This window comes from Euprymna scolopes, chromosome 28 (assembly GCF_053919585.1).
Source record: "Euprymna scolopes isolate OS-2025 chromosome 28, ASM5391958v1, whole genome shotgun sequence".
Taxonomy (NCBI): Eukaryota; Metazoa; Mollusca; class Cephalopoda; order Sepiida; family Sepiolidae; genus Euprymna; species Euprymna scolopes.
This window is the reverse complement of record NC_136509.1, coordinates 18,711,826-18,733,784: the sequence shown is the minus strand read 5'-3', so window position 1 is coordinate 18,733,784 and position 21,959 is coordinate 18,711,826.

Genomic DNA, 21,959 nt, shown 5'->3' with positions numbered 1-21,959 from the left:
ATCAGATAAAAAATGTGTTTGAAGGCTTGTCAATGCAGTAATTATTCAGCCGTTGTAAACAGATAAATATATAATGATAAATAATTCAAACAGTTCAATAATTTTCAATAAATATTTATTTACCTGACTGTAAATAGTATATTCCACAAATATTTTTGAGCGCATCCCCCCATTTTCAAGAGGTAACAAATGTACATCAACTGTCGTTCTCGGTTTAAATTGGCCTTAAACTTTTATTTTGTTTCGAAACGCTATTTTTTTTTTATATACAGGGTGTTTCTTTAGTGGCTGCGAACTTTAAATTGACAACTATTTTTTTTTATTGCGGCTTTGGCAACTATTAGTTATTTTGAGTTCAGTTCGGTTTGACAATTCATCATTATGAGAATGGCACACGGCCAACTGTTTTGTTTTCAATTTTGATCCCTTAGCAACAATTTTTGCCGGCTAAAAATCAAATCGAAAATGTGCTACAGGCCCAAGTACCCCGTATATCAAATTTCAATGCTGTTGACAAAATATTTAGAGAGGGACTTTGTAGGGATTTTCACACACATTGACAAGGACACACACACACACACACACACACACACACACACACACATATATATATATATATATATATATATATATATATATATATATACATTTTCGTGTGCTAGACCGTTTTCCTCCTAAATTCTATGCAGAATGTAGAAACTATGCATTAATGGAATTCAGCGTAATAATGAAATGAAACCAGTCATCTAATGAGAAACAATAACAAATGTATAAGCACTTAATTAAAGCCCTATTTTTCAATGAATACACAAATTAATTCACCTTCATTTATTCGCGCGCGTACTCATAACTGAACACATTAAGTTCGTTATAATAATGTTTTAAATAAAATAAGTAGGTTTTTAATATCAATCTAAAAGTGTGAGAAAAAAAAAACTCCACTTTATAGGTATACTAGCAGGTTGCCCGGCGTTGCCCGGTCGTAAAATAGACACAAATATATTTTAATTGAAATGAAAAAAGAAATTGAGACGTGCATGCTAGTATTATGATTTTCTAAACAGTTCACTTCTTGTGCGTAAAAACAAAAATGCTCGAGCTGAGATCGAAGCCAAAACCTAAAAACGGCGAATCAAGTACGATAATCATTAGGCAAGTTTGACACGACATTTAAAATGTATTTTCAAACCTGCATATTCTTGACATACAGAATCTGTCATGTAAACCATTCATGCATGCGCATTCGTAAAACAGTTGACAAACAGATACAAGTCCGATATAAAAGAACTTACCAATTTTGACCCTTTAGCAGACCCCTTTTCCGGATAAACTCTGATTATAAGTTTTCCACACGTCCGAATACCCTATATACTAAATTTAAGTTTGTAGATAAAAAATTCGTTCAGTATATAGGTTGAGAAGTGTCCTTACACGCAGACATTTATAGATATATAGATCAACTAGTGGGATGTGGGGGACTCGGCTTTGCCCGGGCGTAAAATATGCTTACATATGATATTTTAATTTGTCTAGATTTCGTATATGTTATTATAGAATCGGGAGAAGTAGAGTTTGAAAATATGGAGACAGACAGACAGATATATAGCATTTTATATATTAAACTAGCCTGGGTGCCCGGCGTTGCCCGGGTGTTTGCAGGTGTGTGTTGAGAAAAAAAGTGGAAGTAGGCAGGCAATCTCGAACCCGTACTGCAAAGGAGGAAAAGAACGTGAAAAAAAAACAAAAAAAAAAACAACAACAACAAAAAAAACGTAACGTCTTTGCCGTTACGTCCATCGCCAAACTGGGAATGGCGAAGGTTTAAATTAAGACTAGGCAATCGAAAAGAGGGGATCACTTTCGAAAATATCGGCGAAAAAATCGACCTCTCCTTGTAGAAAAATGCCCAGGCGAGGGTGAAGGAACTACTGTTTTAGCTAATTTTTCGATATTTGTCGTCCGAAGGGTCTAGCTTCAAAATGACACCGATCTTGTGAAAATTCGTCGCATCTGTCGAAAGCTTTAGGCATACATACATACATACATTTAAACAGACAGGTGAGATTTATATTATAGATTACAAAAATGTTAAAGTTTATCAATCCGCATGAATAAAGGTTAGTGATTTTGTCTCGTGTATACGACAAAGTTATGAGATTTTTTTATTTAAAACTTTCGTTTTGAGTATTTTAAAAAGCGAAATTTGCAAACTGATTGCGAGATATTCTCATCATATAACAGAAAAATCACAATACCGTCCGTTTATGTGCGTCAATTTGGTAGTTTAACTGAGCTAACATGCAATATTTTACATTACACTTTTTTTTTTTTACATGGGGTCACCACTTATCAAGGCCCGGAGGCCACTCAGGGATAAGGGTTATTGCGTGTGCAATAATCAATGAGATAGTATTGTAGTAATCATTAGTATTGGAGATTTGATAGAGTGTCTTACTTAAGGGGGCGGTTTGTCAGGAATTTGTTTATGTTGGACTTGAAGACATCCAAGTTGTAGTCAGGTGGGAAACAAGCAAACGGAAGAGAGTTCCACAGTCGTGCACTTCTGAGAAAGAAGCTCTGCTCATGGAATCTACGTTTGGATTTAGGCACAGATAAAGAGTGGGGAAAATTATTGACAGTAGTTTCAGCCAGACAGGTGTTTCTCGTGAAAGGTTGGTGAGGGGGGACGAGAGATTGGAGCTCAGACGTTAGATCAAATGTATACCCTCCGTAAAAAATTCACAGCAAGAACTCATTTATCTATAACCACACAAAATAACTTTCCTTTCTCTCTGTCTACAAAAAAACAAAAAATATTTTTGTTTCAAAACAAACAAACAAAACAGCAGCAGGGTCTTCTATGAAAAAGTTTCTTTTCTAGAGCATCCCATGTGTAAGAAAAAAAAACTACAAGGCTGCTTCCCAACTGATTACCACATTACCGTCTTCAAGTTTAACATAAAAAGTACTTGTTGAGTCGTCCTTTTGGATGACCAAATTCTATCCATTTTATCTATTTTTCCAATCCTCTCTTGGTGTTGTTCATCATCCAACTCTATCTTATCTTTCAGTAATCTACAGGCTGTGATAAGCAGAGACCCATTAGCAATATATATATATATATATATATATATATATATATATATATATATATATATATATATATATGAAAGAGTAACTGAAATTCCCCATCAACGGGTTTATAGATAATGACAATAAAATATGAAAGCTGCATACATTGTAGGACGATATCACAAATAATGACTTCTTGGAAACAGTGGAAGGGAAGATAAGCTATTGGACAGCTCAATAGCGTTTGACCGATAAATATTGGTCATCTAAAAACAAATATCAGGAAGGTCAGGTGGACATTCGATTCCACGCCGTTCTTATTATTTGTTTTATTTTCTAAGGTGATACCTATCACCGGTTTTTCTTATCACCATAAATGATGGAACCTTACAGGGTTTTCATAACGGAAACATGAACCCATAGATCACGGTGGAGCTTTATCTCTAGAGAGGCAACAAATACTGATCTCTTCTCTCTATCCTTGTGCTAGTTCCGGCGAAGCTGGCGTTGTAATGTTTCTAGAGACGGCAACTAGAATTTCATTGAAGACAGACAAGTAATTTCAATTAATATGGGATCTATTCCCAACTATATGTTTTTTTTTTTATATTGGATTTTACATACATGTCGTTGACGGGTCCGCAACTTTGTGTATGTGTGTGCGAGTGTGAATTCATTCCCTATAGACTCGAAAACGGTTTGGCCGATTTCTTTGAAATTTCACATAAAGATACTTCATATGTCTGATGGTGGTCTAAGATTGGTTTTGTATCGAAATGTCTTTGGTAAGTATTGATAATCGAAATAATCCAAAAGAAAGAAAGAACAGGCGATTTTGACCAAAGTTAACACCTTACACAGGCTAACACCACAAGTACATTTGAGAAGTTTTGTTATCACACAAGCCAAAAGGCACGACATATAAAATCAACAGTAGATTCTTTGATATGACAGGGGCGAGTTCGAAATGAATGCTTCCGTTTAAAGCACAATTGAAGCATGATATTTGACTTTTTCATTTTAAACTTAAATTCAAGCAATTATATATAACAAATAATTTTATAGAATCTACAGTACTTTCTCTACAGTGCAATGTTGACTACAATTTATTATAAACTAAATCACTATGAAAAGCATGTACGCTTCCTTCTGGTGCACCTCGATGGGTTCCAAACTTGAGTTAGCAATCAATCGATTTGATTGAAAAATTATCGATTTCACCAATTTCGATGACCATAAAAATAAGGAAGAATGAAGCATTCATCGATCATCATTCAATTCTGGACAACTCAGGGTCAACCTACTAGTGTATATATATATATATATATATATATATATATATATATATATATATATTGTCAGTTGGTAGAGTGTTTGCTTTGCATGCAGGATGCTTGGGTTCCAAATTCCCGGGTGCGGATATGTCTGACTGATGAGCCCAAATGAGGGCGAAACTCAAGTCTTAAACTTCCGGTTCGTTGGCTGGCATTGCTCTTGTGGGCTGCGGCGTTCTTTGGGCTGTGGAAATAATTATATATAATCTCTCACATTCTGAAAATTCTATAACAAAAATGGCTTGTTAGGTTAGCTCTGCTGGAGGGCGTCGTCCTTTCGAGTTCAAAATCCCTACTTGTGGTACATCAGCTTGGGGGTCAGCTGGTTGAATGACCACGCCCCTTGTCGAGATGAAGTACGTCTATTCCACAGCTTGATTTCGTTGCGGTCTGCTTGATTTGTGCGGGGCGTTTGCTCAGTTGGTAGAGTGTTTGCCTCGCATGCAGGATGCTCGGGTTTCAAATCCCGGGGGCGAATATGTCTGACTGATGAGTCCAAATGAGGGCGAAACTCGAGTCTTAGACTTCCGGTTTCTTGGCTGGCGTGGCTCTTTTGGGCTGCGGCGTTCTTTGGGCTATGGAAATAATTATATATAATCTCTCACATTCTGAAAATTTATATATAACACACTAGCAAGCTGCCCGGCATTGCCCGGTCGTAAAATACGCTTAAGTATGATATTTTGATTAATGCACATTTCATATTTATTATTATCCTAGCAAGGCTACTCAGTGTTGCCTGGGACCATATAAAAATGCGAAAATTGAAGTTGATTTTAAACATAGCTGTTATTCTTAGGATAGAGGCACTTTTAATATCTATGTATCATTTGCTATTTCGAGCAAAAGAATATTTTACCTACCCTAGGACGAGTATTACACATATGAAATAATTGTACCTTACCTAGGATAAGTAATTTACAGCATGTATATGAAATAATTTTACCCTTGCGAGGACAGGTAATGTACAACACATATGTAAAATAATTTTACCTACCTTCGGACGGGTAATTTAAGTATATATATGAAACAATTTAACATACTCTCGACAGGCATTGTACAACATGTGTTAAAAAATTTCTCTTCCCACCAAGGCTACCATGATTTTAAGAAAACTGAAACAATTTTTAGAAGATGGATCATTAGGATTTCCAAATTAATACATAAATATATTGTCTTGGTTAATGATTAGGCAACCATTGCTTCACCATAAATTTCACCATTCCTGGGTTTCTTTCCTTGCTCACTATAATTGTAAGAAAAATTATGACATTTTTGGAAGATGTCTTAGCAGGATTTTCAAATTAATGCATAAATACTTTGACACAGTTAGTGATTAGACAACCCTTGCTTCATTATCAAATTCCACATTACTGTGTTTCATTTTCATTCCCCACTACCGACGCCAAAGTTTTTTTGAAAAAAGACGGAAGATTACTCAGCTGGTTTTACAAACAAATACATATTGAGAAGTTTAGTAATTAGGCAATCCTTGCTTCACTACAAAATTCCACATTACTGTGTTCTTTCCCTCCCGACTACCAACACTATCTTTTTAAGTGAAATGATATAATTTCTTGAATATAACTCAGCAAGTTTTCCAAGTAATTACCGAAATGCATTGACACAGATGATGATTAGGCAGCTTTTACTTTACCACAAATTTCAATATTAATGTACTTCTTCCCTCCCCACCACAGACAACATAATAGTAAAAGAAATTATGTCATTTCTGGAATATGATTCCACAAGTATTCTATATTTTTTGCAATATAAAATGTGGGGGATTGCTTTGTGACCACAAAACGGACATTACTTCTTCCAAGGTAACCCCCAAAAAGAAGGTTTGGTAATCTCTAGAGAACACAAGAGCATGTTTAAAATTAACATGATCATACTTCTTGCCACCCACCACTACAACCGTCACATGGTCCCCGGATGATAACATAATTTTTAAAAAATATTGATCACCCCCTACAAAACATGGCCTAATAAACTTTCAAAGAAAACCAACAATATATATGAATTAATCTAATTTTGAGATCATAAACTGTTTCTGCCATGCATCGACTTCACAAAGTAATTTGGAGATTGAAAATTGTTTAGGCCATTTCTGGGACCGACTGTATATTTTACCATCCTCATTTAATCCAGAGTGACGCTGGGTATTCTGCTAGCATTCATTTTCACCTATCTCATTCAATTCCAAATGATGCTCGGTATTTGGCTAGTATATATATATATATATATATATATATATATATATATATATATATATATATATATATATACATATACATATATATATATATATATATATATATATATATATATATATATATATATGCACCTATCTCATTCAATCACGGGCAAGGCAGAGTCTTCTGCTAGTATATATTTCCACCTAGCTCAATCAATTCCAGGTGACACCGCCTATTCTGTTGGTATATATTTCCACCCATCTCATTCAATCCCGGGTGACGCTGGGTATTCTGCTAGTAAATATTTGCATGTATCTCATTCAATCCCGGGTGACTCCGGGTATTCTGCTAGCATTTGGAACTATCTCATTCAATCTCAGGTGATTCCAGGTATTCTGCTAGTATATATTTACACCAATCATATTCAATCCTGGGCGATGCAGGGTATTCTGCTAGTATATATTTCCATCAATATCATTCAATCCCTATTGACACAGGGTATCCTGCTAGTATATTTTCCACCTATCTCATTCCATCCCGGTTGACGCTGAGTATTCTGCTAGTATGTATTTCCACCTATCCCATTCAATCCCGTGGGATACCGGGAATTCTGCTAGTATATATTTCGACCTACCTCATTCAATCCCGGGTGACGCCGGGTATTTTGCTAGTATATATCTGACCCAATCTCATTCAATTAGGGGCAGCGCCTAGTATTTAGCTAGTATATATTTTCACCTATCTCATTCAACCCCAAGAAACGCTGAGTGTTCTGCTAGTATATATTTGCTACTATCTCATTCAATCCCGGGTGAGGCCGGGTATTCTGTTAGTATATATTTGTTCCCTATCTCATTTAATCTCAAGCGAGGTCGGATATTTAGCTAGTATATATTTCCACCAATCTCATTCAATTTCGGGGTGAATTATATTATATTGGACCCAATACTTAGTAATTTTCAATACCAGGCATTCTGCTAGTATATATTTTTACTATCTCATTCAATTCTGGCCGGTGTCGAGTATTCTGCTAGTATATATATGCAGCTATCTAATACAATCCTGGGTGACGCCAAGTATTCAGCGATCCTATATTTGCACCTTTCTCATTCACTCCTGAGCGATGCTTGTATTCTGTTTGTATTTATTTCCATCTATCTCATTCAATCCCAGGCAACGCTGAGTATTCTGCTAGTATATATTTCCCTATCTCATTCAATCTTGAGCAACGCCAGGTATTTTGTTAGTATATATTATCTATTTTATTCCATCCCGGGCAACGACGGGTATTCTGCTAGTATATATCTCCATCAATCTCATTAAATCCCGGGCGACGCAAGGTATTCTGCTAGTATATACTTCAATCAATCTCATTCAATCCCGGGTGAATTATATTATATTAGACCCAATATTTAGTAATGATTAAAAAGTTAAAAAGAAAAAAAAAATGACTTGTTCGCCACCACCGAGAATCGAAATCAAAACGTTTAGCTTACAATTTACTTTTTTCTTTGACGTTAATGCCTGAGCTATTTAGACAAGTTTACTGGAAGGCCAAACATTAAGGCATGAACCGATAACTATTACGTTACGTATGCATATTCAGAATGCAGTCTTTCAAAATTCACCTGACAAATTCCATTTTTTCAATTTTCACACTGATTTTCCCCAGCTAAAACCCAAATATAAAGTCTTGCATGGGTTTGAATACCCTATATATTAAGTTTCCTGTCCGTAAACCAAAACCTGAAAGGAAATTGGTTGGCAATTTTTTTAAAAGAAATATATATACATACACATAAATATACATAGATAAAGGTTTGTGTTTACTATGACGTTTTTACGCAAATATCACACAAGTATAAATCATTACGCCTTCCGTTTGCGCATGCATACATAAACAAATAATCAACGCTACAATAAAACGTATTGTTTTACTGTGTACATTTTCAGCGTCCCAATTGTTTTTTTTTCGTGTTTAAATTATCCAAATAAACAATTGTTACTACTTTCTGCATTTTTTTTACATCGTTCATTTCTGTATTACGTTTAAATTATTTTAATGCAATTTTCTTACAAATAAATCTACTTTAACCCGTCAACAACCATAAGAGCATTTTACAACGGCGATTTACCCACCGCCTTAATTTTTCTTTAAATTTAATCTTCCATTTTTTAATACCCCTTTCTTAAAAAAACATTCATACATTTTCTTCTACACTACCAACATAAATAAATAACCCCGAAAATATGTTTTTTTTAAAATTTGCGTTACAAATAAATAATCAACGCGACAATAAAACATATTATTTTACTTATATATATTTTACTGTGTACGTTTTCAGCGTCCCAATTGTTTTTTTTTTTTTCGTGTATAAATTAAAAGATATTAAAATTTAACTTTAAGTATTATGGTATCTGTTCAGTGCACATTTACCTATAAGTATGACAAACCATTTATAATTCAATAGCTGTTAGTTTTTTTTTTTTCAAAAATAAACAATTATAAGCATAACAACTCATAGAAATCTATCTATATTCTTTTTTCATTTTATTATACTTTCATAGAAATGTTCCTGTTATGTCATAAAAAACTAATTTCTTTACGTCACAAGTGTCATCATAGATAATATAACATATTTTAATCATGTAGTCGACTTTTGAATTCCTGGATGTCATCATAGTTGCAACCGGCCGAATATAATAAAAGAAACATCATATTTTGTAACTGCGTCTTCGTGTTGTGTCATTCTTCAACAAACAAAGTTTATGTGCAATCTTGTATGGACTTGTCCCACTCATCTTTATAATGAACTTTGTGTATAAGCTATCTAAGAAATGTGTCTCCCTCTCCATCATAAGTAATGACTGTTCCTTCCTGTGTCATAAGAACCGATCCCTCCTCTCTAAAACATGTGTTAAGAAGAAACATTCACAGAACTGTATAAATGTCTCTCTCTTCTATCTCTCCGCTCATCAAATTGTATATGTACCCATTATCTCTAAATATGACCCCGTTCTCTATGCAACATTGGTGGAGGAGTTTGGTAGAGTCTGCGAAGGCAGCTCTTTCAACTTTGACCTCTTGGCAGCCACATTTTCGCCCCTAAACTGATTAAAAGCTTGCTGCATGTCTAAATACCCTTTATATAAAATTTCAAATGCTTAAGCTTAAAATTGGCTGAATAATTTGCTAGAGACAGCATAGGTCAAATAATTTGAACTTTGACCCTTTGGCAGCCAACTTTTCGACCCAAAACTGATTTAAACGCTTGCCCTATGTCTGAATATGCTTTATGTAAAATTTCAAATGTTTAGTCCAGAAATTAGCTAAGTAATTTCGTAGAGACCGCAGAGGTCAATTTTTTAAAACTTTGACCCCAATTTTGACCCCTTAACATTTATTGTTTTGGACTCAAAATTAAAAAGTTTGATCCATATACAAGTAACTTACATCTTAAATTTCAAGTGTTTTGACCCAAAATTAGCGGAGGAGTTTGGTAGAGTTTTCAAAAATAAATCGTTGAACTTTAACAGCCAAATTTCTTGCCGAAAACCGATTAAAAAGATTTTCCCAAATCTCAATACCCTTTATGTCAAATCTCGAATTTGTAGACTAAAAATTGACAGAGTAATTTGGTAGGGAAATGTACACACACAGACACACACACAGAGACAATTTCACTTTTATAGATATACTAGCCTGGGTGCCTGGCGTTGCCTGGGTGTTTGGAGGTGTGAGTTAAGCAAAAAAAAAAAAAAAAAAGAAAGAGGTATTAGGCAGGCAGGCGTGAACCCGTACCGTGAAGGGGGAAAAGAACGTGAAAAAAAAAACAACAAAAAATACATGACGTTTTGCTGTTGCGCCCATTGCCAAATCAGACGTGACGTAGGTTTAAATAGAGGCTAGTCAATCGAAAAGAGGATGGCTTTCGAAAATATCGGCGACAAAAGCGACCCCTCCCCGTAGAAACGTGCCCAGTTGAGGGTGAAGTAATTAATGTTTTTAACCAATTGTTCGATCTTTGTCGTTCGAAGCACTATGCACTGTTAAGAAAAGTTCATACGTATTTTACGGTCATTTTTTTCCTATAAACTAATTAGGAAATTTGTTATTTTTTCGGCCATTAAACGACTTTAATGATGAGATTAACACTGCTTTGAAGCATAATTCAGTTGGTTATTCAGTGCTGATATTTTTGCAGGAGAAATTATGCATACTGATATAGGAATGACGTTATAACCTGACCTATGACCCGATTTGAACTGTTTAAGTGAATGTGATCGTCGTCTAATACCTTTTTTTTTTTAATCATTTTATGAAAAAAAGTATGAAAATTGGCTCTCCTTTTTTCAGCTATGTTAAAAAGTGACAGAAAAAAATATGGATTAATTTTACTCTTTTAATACCGTTTTAGATCGTCTTTGAAGTATGTAGGTCCACTTTCGGACTTTGCAGTCTAACTAGATTAGTGCAGAAATGTTTCATGACTTTTTTTCTAATTTGTGCTGATGAAGAAATTTAAAAAAAAAAATGTTTCCAAAACTCAATGATGAATATAATCTCTACTAATACAAGGTGGAACGATAAATTTGTCGCCTTAAAGAAAACAACACTACAGTTTATTTTAAAACTTTTATTGAAAAAAATCAATCCAGGTAACTCGATTATGTAGTAGAGCTGACATCTATTCAATGTAGCCGCCTTCAGCCTCAATCACCACTTCGATACGGGTTCGGAATTGGAAGCATGCCTTTTCCACAAGCGCCAGTAGGAGTTTGGCGAATACTCGGCAGAGCGCAACGATCAAGCCAGCTTTGGTGTTGTGGGAGGTCATGTTGGAGATGTTCTCAGCATATAACCAAACGAAGTTGTCCAGTGGGTTCAGGTCAGGGGAGAAAAATAAAGGGGCAATGAGAGAAAGATACAAAGTCGTAGCACTCCTGAAACCAAACCTGGATTTCTTTTGACTCCCAAGATCTGCCAGCAGCCACCTAATTACATCAGAAGATCACCATACTCTTAAGCACATCCAGGTACACTTTTATACACAATAGGATTGCTTAAGTAGGCTATACTGTCGGATGAAAAGACTCATATTTCAGACCTAAATTGTGTCAAAATGAGAATATAGTCTCCGGTAATCTGGTAGGGCCACCTATGGCGGGCAGACTGATGTAGAACCTGAACTGGTAATGGGGCTCTGGTGATGTCATCGGGAGCAGCATGATAGTGGCGCACCTTGGTGGAAGAACTCAAGAACCAGTCAATGACAGGGCATAAACAACGGTTAGGGTCAACCAGTCGAATTGAGAGACTGCGTTTCACTTGTAGATGTAGCTCACACAGGTGATGATATCCGAGCTATCGAAAGATTCAATGTGACTCATACCACACTTCATTGTCTCTCCTCGGTCAGTGAGGGAGAAATACTTCCAGACTGAGGCAAGTTTTATTTTCATTTGAATACAAAGTGCTCTTATATGGGGGAGCTGGGTCTTCCCTACATTAAAACTCGACCTTGTGTCTAACATTGTCCTCGTGAGGATGCAACTAAGTAAAGACTTCCCCTTTATTTTAAAAATTTTTTACACGGAAGTCACCACTTATCAAGGCTCGGAAGCCACTTGGGGATAAGGGTTATTGCGTGTACAGTAATCAATGGGATAGTATCATAGTAATCGTTAGTAATGGAGATTTGATAAAGTGTCTTACTTAAGGGGGCGATTCATCAGGAATTTGTTTATGTTGGACTTGAAGACATCCAAGTTGTAGTCAGGTGGGGAACAGGCAACCGGAAGAGAGTTCCACTGGCGTTCTCTTTTAAGAAAGAAGCTTTCTCCACGTTTTGGTTTTAGCACAGATAAAGTGTGGAGAAAATTTTTGACAGTGGTTTCAGCTAGACGGGTGTTTATCATGAAAGATTGGCGAGGGGGGACCAGAGATAGGAGTTCAGATGAGCACTTACCATCGAAGTAACGATAAAACAAAGACTGCTCGCAACGTCTCTTCTGTGGGAGAGAGGTTGCAGGGAAGAGAAAAGGGCATCCCCCACTGAGCCACAAAGTCTATTTTGTACTCTGTCAAGGCAGGATAACCTGTTTTTAGCAGCTCCTGCCCAGATGTAGCAGCAGTACTCCATCTTTGGACGTACTTGGCTTTTATATAGATAGAGAATTGCATCAGTAGTGAGATATCTTCTGGAGCGGTAGAAGGATCCTACCATTTTTCCAGCTACCTTGGCAACAAACTTGATGTACGTGTTCCATTTCAGATCAGGAGTAAAGTTCAATCCCATAACCTTATCAAAACATCGAGCCTCCCCTAGACGAGAGCCATCGATTTCAATTGATGCTAGATGGGGATCAGAGCGTTAACGATGTAAAGATAGAAGCTTGGTTTTAGATGCATTAAAAGTAACCAGTCACCTGCATTAATGGGGGGAGAGAAGAAGAAGAAAGAAAATCCTTTGTTCACAAATGATCAGGATAATAAAATGTCTGTTTCTATGGTGGGCGGTGAGACTCTATTGTAGCACTTAGCGGAAACTATATCAGAGATATATTCTAAAATAATATCTACTCCTTAAGAATTAGTTGACATGATAAAATAATATTAAGGGTTGAATATATTCTTTTGTGATATTTATTCTTTACGGGTTAGATTTAGCACTACATGTAAAGTAACTTTAAAACTATAAGACATTCGAACCATTTATTAAAAGATGCAAAAGGTATCACTTTTTTCAAGAATATTGGCATCGTGACAAGTGTAGGTTTTACCAATCTTAGAATTCTTCACAATGCACTGCAGATTATTCCAAAGAAGAATAGCGCTCATGTCTTTCTAGCCAAAGAAAATAAGTCAGCTGAACAACAAAAAAAATAAGTCAGCTGAACAACAAAGAAAAGATTAAAATAGATTTTTTTTTTATGATCATTTCAGTACATTCTTGTCTGTTTAACATTAAAATGAAATATCATATAAGATAAGAAAGTCTTACGAGAACATTAGTCCTAAAAACTTGAAAATATAAAATGAATTTTACTGGGTGTTACAGAAAATAGAAGACATAACTAAGGGATTATGTTCTATATATGTAAATGAGCTTGCGGTGATTGAATCGCAAAGTGAATTCTATGAACGATAAAATGTAACAAAACTGCTAACACTGGATTAGTAGCAGTAACAGCCATATGCAAATGACCAAGCCGGATGGGTCGAACAAAGTTAAGATTGGATGGGAGAGTCCAACAGCACGTACCCAGCAAAATCAGAAGTGGGACATATTGAGCAACGGACGTTCTTACCAATACATATGGGTCTTAAATAACTGACTATATCCTTAAAAACCCGTCGTGTGCAGCGAACTTTGGCATGGACTACTTTTCAGTTCTAAGTTGTGCTCACTCCACATATCAACGACTGAGGATCGAAAAGGCATATATGATATTGGCGACTATTCACATTCGGTTGAGGAGGCCTCCTCTCTGCAAACAGAGGGAATGTGTCTTAGGTTTGAGCGTGATTAACCTCTACGATCTTCGAGAAAAATATAATGCCGCTTTATTTTAATTACAAAGTGAATCCTATGAACGCTAAAATGTAACTGCCTGGGTTAGCAGCATTCATATGTAAATGACCAAGCCGGCTGCGTGATATGACGGCAAAGATCAAAAGGACACACGTGTTCAGAGAAGCAAGTATTCAAGACATGTTAGAGATGTGTTCAAGACATGCCAGAGCAGAAGTAGACATGTTACATATGTGACCCGTAAACGACAGGGAAAGACCTGTTTGACATGGCAGAGTCTTATTAAGCACATTGGAACACGAGGATACTTTTGGAAAAGAGGCAAGGTGTTATTTTGGAAGTTCCTGTTAATAATTTTCTGTTGTTTCAATTGAAAAAAAGGGACTCAAAGTTTTCCCTTGTCTTTGTTTCTTTGCGCCTGTCTGCATACAACGTGTGGGGATCCCGGGTGTTGACATGTAACTACTACCTTACAAAATTGCACATTGCTATAATTGCTTACACCCTTTCCTTTTCTGCTTCGTTGGAATTTGCTTTCATCCTTAATCTGAAAGCTGACAACTTTTAACATGAAGGTGGTAAATCAAAAAATTTTCTACCAATAAAAATATTTCTAAATCCCCCCAAAAGTAACACATACATGCGAAAATAATAAATGAACTTGATTGTTTCTCCAATCCTCTACTCTCTCTCTTTCTTTGCAATATTGGGTAATCTTATAAGACCAAGTGAAGATAATCACTTTGGGAGAGACATCACCAGCAGGCCCAACAAAAAGGAATCAAAAGAACGCATTCTCTATAAACCATCTTGTGTTTCTCTGAGGTCAGGAGTGGCGAAAGGAAAAGGATTCAATGACTCACAGTGCAGCTTCATCTGCATGTGCCCGACAAAAACAAAAGGTAACACAGAGAGATACACAATACTGCACTACCACATACACAAAGACGCCCCAAGATAGCCTCTGCTAAAGCCAGAGACTACACCACACACACTTATTAATTTTATTTCATTTGTTGTCCATTTATTCCTCTGTGTGATGCTTGCTTTTTTTTTTTTAATCTTATGTATGTGTGTATGGCACAATCACGTTGACATACCAGTTCTCAGCAGATCACCGAAATTAAGCAACGATGAGTAAAATAATACGCTTGAAACCAAATCACAACGTAATATTAGGAAATATTTTACTTGTTTGAAATTTATAACATAAATATATTTCGGAGGTATACTCCATCCTCTGTGTGTGGTTGTCTTTCTTCTTCTTCTTCTTCTTCTTCTTCTTCTTCTTCTTCTTCTTCTTCCTTGCCATGTTATAAAGTTGGAGAAAGAAAAGTCTGTTTGTAAAGAGCCGCGCGTTGTATCTGAGCGGTTGTATTTTGAAATGTTGGAACCGTGCGTAGGTAACGCGAAAATAACGTCAAGGGTGTAAGTTCCATTAAAGAAACGTTGATTTAATTTGAATAAAATAAAATATGCATCAAATGCAGTTGAAACCAGATCACAACGTAATATTAGGAAGCAACGATGAGTCTGGCCAATACCAGATGGGTGACCATTTGGGAAGGCTAGGCACTATATGTACCATGCTGAGTCATATAAATTTTCAGGTTGGTATCTAGGGGCGCGTTTAACTCACTGGGAGAGATGTATCCTTAAATTAAAATTGAAAACAACGGGGAACTACCGTCTTTATTTGTCTTCTCAACATTACCATGGTTCTACAATTTGGAGAACTGTGGTCGCCGACACCATTAAAAATAGCAAGACTTCTGCTGCTGCTACTGATGATGATGATGATGATGATGATGATGATGATGATGATGATTTATTTACCTGTATTTCGTGTTTTGTATCTTCTTACCTGAAAAAAAAGTACCAACCAGGTCCTAAATGTTTGACCATGGACTGTTGTTTTTAGCTCCTTACATTCTTCTGTTTAACAATTTAATTCAACAATAGCAAGATTCAAATCTTATTATAATAAAGCTTATGTGTCTGTAATTGAAACTTCGTTACTTCCTAAGTCAGGATACAGTATCCAGGTAAACTGATTTTTCAACTACCCTTTTCCCCCCTCCTTGTTCACTTTTCTTCTTTCCCCCTTCTCATTTTGTTAAATATAGGTGGGCATCTTAGCGGATATGAATGTTGGTTGAAATATGTTTGGCCGACTGGATCTAGCTTTATGAGTAAACAGAACATGTTGGAGATAGAACGATCAGCAGAGCTCAAATTGCATAAGAACATGTATTGTGAGAATCGGAAGTGACAATGTTAGCCGGATATTTCATCAGAGATGATCGCAGAGAAAATGGCGGTTGCTTTTCTTGGATGGAAGTTTAAACAGACATTGTGCATTTGAACATGATTTTTGCATTATTCACAAAATGGAGGATTTTTTTTTCAAAAGTAGATTTAAACACACATATTTACAAGTTTTCGGTAGACGAAGTTTGGATGCCTAAAGAAGAGAGGTTTGGATGACCACTATACACTATCCCTGAGTTTGTACAGACGTTTGTTAGAACAATCTGGTATGAGAACATTCTTACCTGCAAGTAAACTGCGACTAAATATTCAAAAGTGCATAGTATTCTCAGCCCAAATAAGATCACCTTGGTATGACTAAGCCACACTAGCTTTTACGAGGAATGGTGCACCTTCTCCAATTAACAATACGAAGCTTGATACTCCACCAGACTAGATAAATGAAATTCTTTTTCTGGAATCAAGTAAGACAAAGATACCACAAGAAAGATATAAATGGTCAATTGGGGAAGAGGAAAATTATGTTCTTAATTTCTTTACTAACTCAGTGTTTGAGAGATGAAGAACTTTCATGGAATATTCGAACATCTATCTACGAGTATCCTTTATAGACATCAAGTGGCAACCCCAGGCACGGGGCTTTTGGATTTCTGAAAACTTCGACTTAAGGCAAATTGAATCAAATGCGGACAAAGTTAGAAAGTATTGAGTATAGATACACAGAGTTATACAGGGTGGGGCAGAGCAACTTACTTATTTGGAATATCTAAATTATTTAAATGAGCAATTTTCTCTGCTCCAGCCTATTTGACAACTTTGAGAGTAAAGATGGCGTCGGCCATTTTGAGTAAAGATGACGTCGGATATAGTTCAACATTATCGATCGGTAATAACTGGATTATATTTTAACGATTAGTAAAACTACAGAACAACATAAAGTAAGCATACATGAAATTTTCCAAAGAATTCAAGACTGATTTCAAACTAAAAGAGAAACGCGAGTTCTTTATGAAACAAACTAGTAGAGATAACCCGATGTTGTCCTGGATTGAATGATGATCAACGAACGTTTCACACTTCCATATTCTTATTGTCTCCAAAACCGACAAAATCGCTCATTTTTCAATCAAATCGGTCGATTACCTGCTTTAGTTGCGAACCCTTCGTGGTGCACCAAGAGGAAGCTTCACATGCCTTCATGCAGTGACTTAGTCTACACTACATTGTAGTCTACATTGCACTATAGAGAACCTACTGTTGATTTTATAAAATTATTTTTATATATATAATGGCTTGAATTAAAGTTTAAAATGCAAAAGTCAAATACCATGGTTCAATTGTGCACTAAGAACTTACTGTTGATTTTATATACTGGATCTTTCTGCTTGTGTGGTAATAAAATTTCTCAAATGCACTTGTGATATTAAGCTGCATGAAGTGATAATTTTGGTGAAAATCGTCTGTTCCTTCTTCCATCGGATTTTTTCAATTATCGATATTTATCGAAGACATTCCAATATAAAACCTATCTAAGATCACTGCCAGGCACATAAAGTACGTTTGTGTGAAATTTCATAAAAACCGACCCAGCCGTTTCAGGGTTCATAAGGAATAACTCACACGTACACAGACAAATTCCTTTTATATAATAGTAAAGATGAATAAAGATAAATTATTTGCTAGACAAGAATGAGAGACTATCCGAACCAAAGAGCAGGCGAAATAAAGAATATGCCAACGTCACGAAATATATCGTTTTTGCAGTTTCCTTAGGTTCTCAAATTACTATAACCTATTTATTCCAAGTATGCAGAAACTACGAATGCATTTAAAGGGGTTATTGAAAGAGAAAAACTGCATTTGAATTGCAGAATGCCAGAAAGCATATGAGAAAATAAAAACCATTCTCGCATTTGGCTTATTTTGACCTGATTACGAGACAAAACGCGAGATCGTCATAGCGTCTTATGCAAGGTCATGCGGCATAGGAGCATGTAATTTACTCAGAATGGACAAAGGTTTGCTGAAGCTGATAGTGAATGCCTTTTCTATAACCTGTGTTATGTTAGTGGTTCCGGGCAACGCCGGAAAATAAAGTAGTCGATTATTATGATTGTTTCGTAAGTTTAAAGTGAATGTCACCTAAAATAGGAATTTTAGAATGAAATATTTATAAACAATAACGGAGGCACGTTAACTTGATAGAATGGAATTTTATTTTGACAATTATGTCTTCACTTGGAAGAGGAATTTGGTATGTGGGAATAATAACAAATGGGTTATATGAAAACCATCAGGTGATGATGCAGTAAATTAGAAAGTTAGTTTTAGATATAGTTTAGTTAGTTGAGAAAAACAGTCCAGTACCAGACATGGAATGAGGTACTCAACTCTATACGAGTTGTGGGAGGGGGTGCATAAAAAATTAGACATCAGTAAAATTGCAACTCCAACAAAATAATTGAAGAAAAGATAATGAAATCACCAAAATTGTCCGACGTTGTTACGAAGTGCCTTCGATAAGTTTCCCGACTTTTTTGTGCAGCCTATGGAATGCTTCCGACAGCTTTTGGACCATCTTGCATAAATCGAGCATCAGTTTTTGAGTGGCATAATAGATTCAAGAAAGGTAGTGAGTCTGTGAGGAGTGAAGAGAGGTTTGGTATGAGTCAGGAATTTAGAACTCCAGAGTTGATTAGCCAAATAAAGAATTTCATAAACAAGAACCCTCGTGTGTCCATAGAGACAATAAGTGCACAGTATGATACCAGTATGAGAACTGTACATGCAATCGTTTGTGAGGAACTGAAGATGTGGAAGATTTGCAAAGTTTGACTCAAGAGTGTGCCATTCTTATCACAGACTATTTGACCAAGATGAGCATTAAGACAGTTCTTTACTCTCTCTCTATAGTCCAAACCTTGCTTCCTGTGACTTTTGCTTATTCCTTAAGCTAGAGGCTGTCGTTATGAGACGATTAAAGAGATAAAAAGAGGCTGTGATGAGAGTCTTTATCTGTGCCTAAATCAAAACGTGGATTCCATTCTTTCTTAGAACTGCACACCTGTGGAACTCTGTTCCGTCTGCCTGCTTCCCACCTGACTACAACTTGGATGTCTTCAAATCCAACATTAACAAGTTCCTGGTGAGCCACCCCCTTAAGTAGACACTTCATCAAATCTCCACACTAACGTACTGTACTTGCAATAACCCTTATCCCTGAGTGGCTTCCGGGCCATGATAAGCGGTGACCACCGTGTAAAAAAAAAAGATGGCTTCCAAGAAGAAGGATGACACGATGATGAATGGTATGCTGTTCGTGTATTTATAAAACACCCACGCAGGGACACTAATGAGACCTTATGTACACCCGAACATACATGCGAAGATACTGCAGAATATTTTATATACACACGATTTGACTCCCCATGTTATATAGACCAGTATGCAACGCTTGCACCAGTGGAGAATAGCTACTCGCAAAAAAGACATAATAAACACAGTAGAGCTCTGAATCAATATGTGAAATTATTGCGGCAAATATGGCTCCAGAATTAATACGCATATTTCTGTAATACACTTTTGTCTAAAAGTTAAACGCTGGGTCGACGTCATCTCGGTTTGCTTTGAACCATGACATGCCAAATCAAAACTGCTTGCACAGTCGCATACCCAAGACTGACTATAAACTGTCGTAAAACTCATGATTACTCCTTAAACTGTCTGTAAACTAACTTGAAATATATATTAAGCTTTATTGTTCGGTCTTTTATCCCCCATCACCGCCCCATCTTGATTAACAATTCCTCTCTATTGTCTTTTTAAGCTCATTTATAATCATATATGCTCTTAAAATCGGAGAAAGAGTTCTTTTCAGAGAATTTAAGAGCAATAGACCATTTTGGGAAATCTATAAAAGAATTGAGAATATGCTCTATATATGGTGACAGGGTCAAGATTTCCACATAAGACACATTTAAACCAAACCAGGAAAAGATATTTCGATACTAGGGAAGACAACACCACAGAAGAAAAATTGATAGACGTCGTATCTGACACGTTCGAGTTAGCACACGTACAAGTAGTTTCTCAAAAGTGACGTTTAAAGACAAAGAAAAAATACCGACTTTATGGAAGTCAATCTCTAAAGAAAAGACATTGACTCTTTATGAGCATAGGTTTAAAAGGTGGGTGGGTGGGTGTGGTTATGACATAGTTGATCTATTTCAGGAATAAATGGACTTACTCCCTCCACACACAAAAAAAAAACTACTGCTGATGACACCACACTCTATAACAGGCATGACAGGAAAACAAATGAACACATATCTAAAGAAATGGCAAAAACACTAGAGGATGATCTCCAAGCTGTAGTGGAATGTGGACATAAATGGATGGTCACATTCAATGCTGGCAAGACTAAACTTGTTTCCTTCAATAATTATAAGAAACCTTCTTTGCCACCAATAGCAATGGCCAGTGACTCCCTGTCTGAGAGTACATCTTTCAAACTGCTTGGCCTAACGTTCACAGGAAACATGAGTTGGAACAATTATATTGAAAACATTGCCAGGGCCGCTGCGAAAAAGGTAGGCTCTCTCTACCGTGCTAGAAAACTACTGACACCTGAAAGTATCCTGTACCTCTATAAGGCCACCATTCGCCCATGCATGGAGTATTGTTGTCACATTTGGGCTGGTGCATCTGCTACTAGTCTCTCGCTCCTAGACAAGGTTAAAAAAAGAGTCGCCAATCTGATAGGCCCTGAACTGGCATCTAAGCTTCAGCCTCTGTCCCATCGACGAAACGTTGCATCTCTCTGCCTGTTCTACAAGTATTTTAATGGTGAATGCTCTGACGAACTGAAGACACTTGTGCCCCCACGACGTAGACACCCTCGACAAACCAGACAGGCAGCTAAATCCCATCCCCACACAGTAGAGATCTCTAGATGTAAAAGATCTTTCTACTCGAGTAGTTTCTTCCCCAGAACCGCTAGACTCTAGAATTCCATTCCAGGTTCCTGCTTCCCTAACTGTACTGACATGCAGAAGTTCAAGTGCAACGTGGACCGATATCTTGCTGCCCAAATCCCAACATAGTGCCCCAGTAGTTGCTGCCCCTGATAGTAGCCCCCTACACCAAAGTGGCAATGCGCCTTGTTTGGGGTTAAAATGTAATAAAAAAACAAAAAAACCCAAACTTAAAACTACATCCAGTGGAAGCTATTGGTGACAGTTATGGCGCCAGAATCAGTACGCGTACTTTTGTAATACACTTTTATCAATATATGTTGGTCTTCATTATTACAAGTACGCACGGAAATAAAAATGAACTTATCAAACTAAATACGATTCTTTCTTCTTAAAAAAATGGGGTTACTACAAGCTACATATTTTGTTTATGCCAAATCTGAGTCATGGACAAAAGGAAAGAAGAGAACATTTTACCCTCTCACTTCTATTTACTCCAATTGTCTTCATTACCACCGGAAAAAAAAATTAAGATATAATTTTTTCATAGTCACGGTTTCGTTGGTTATTATG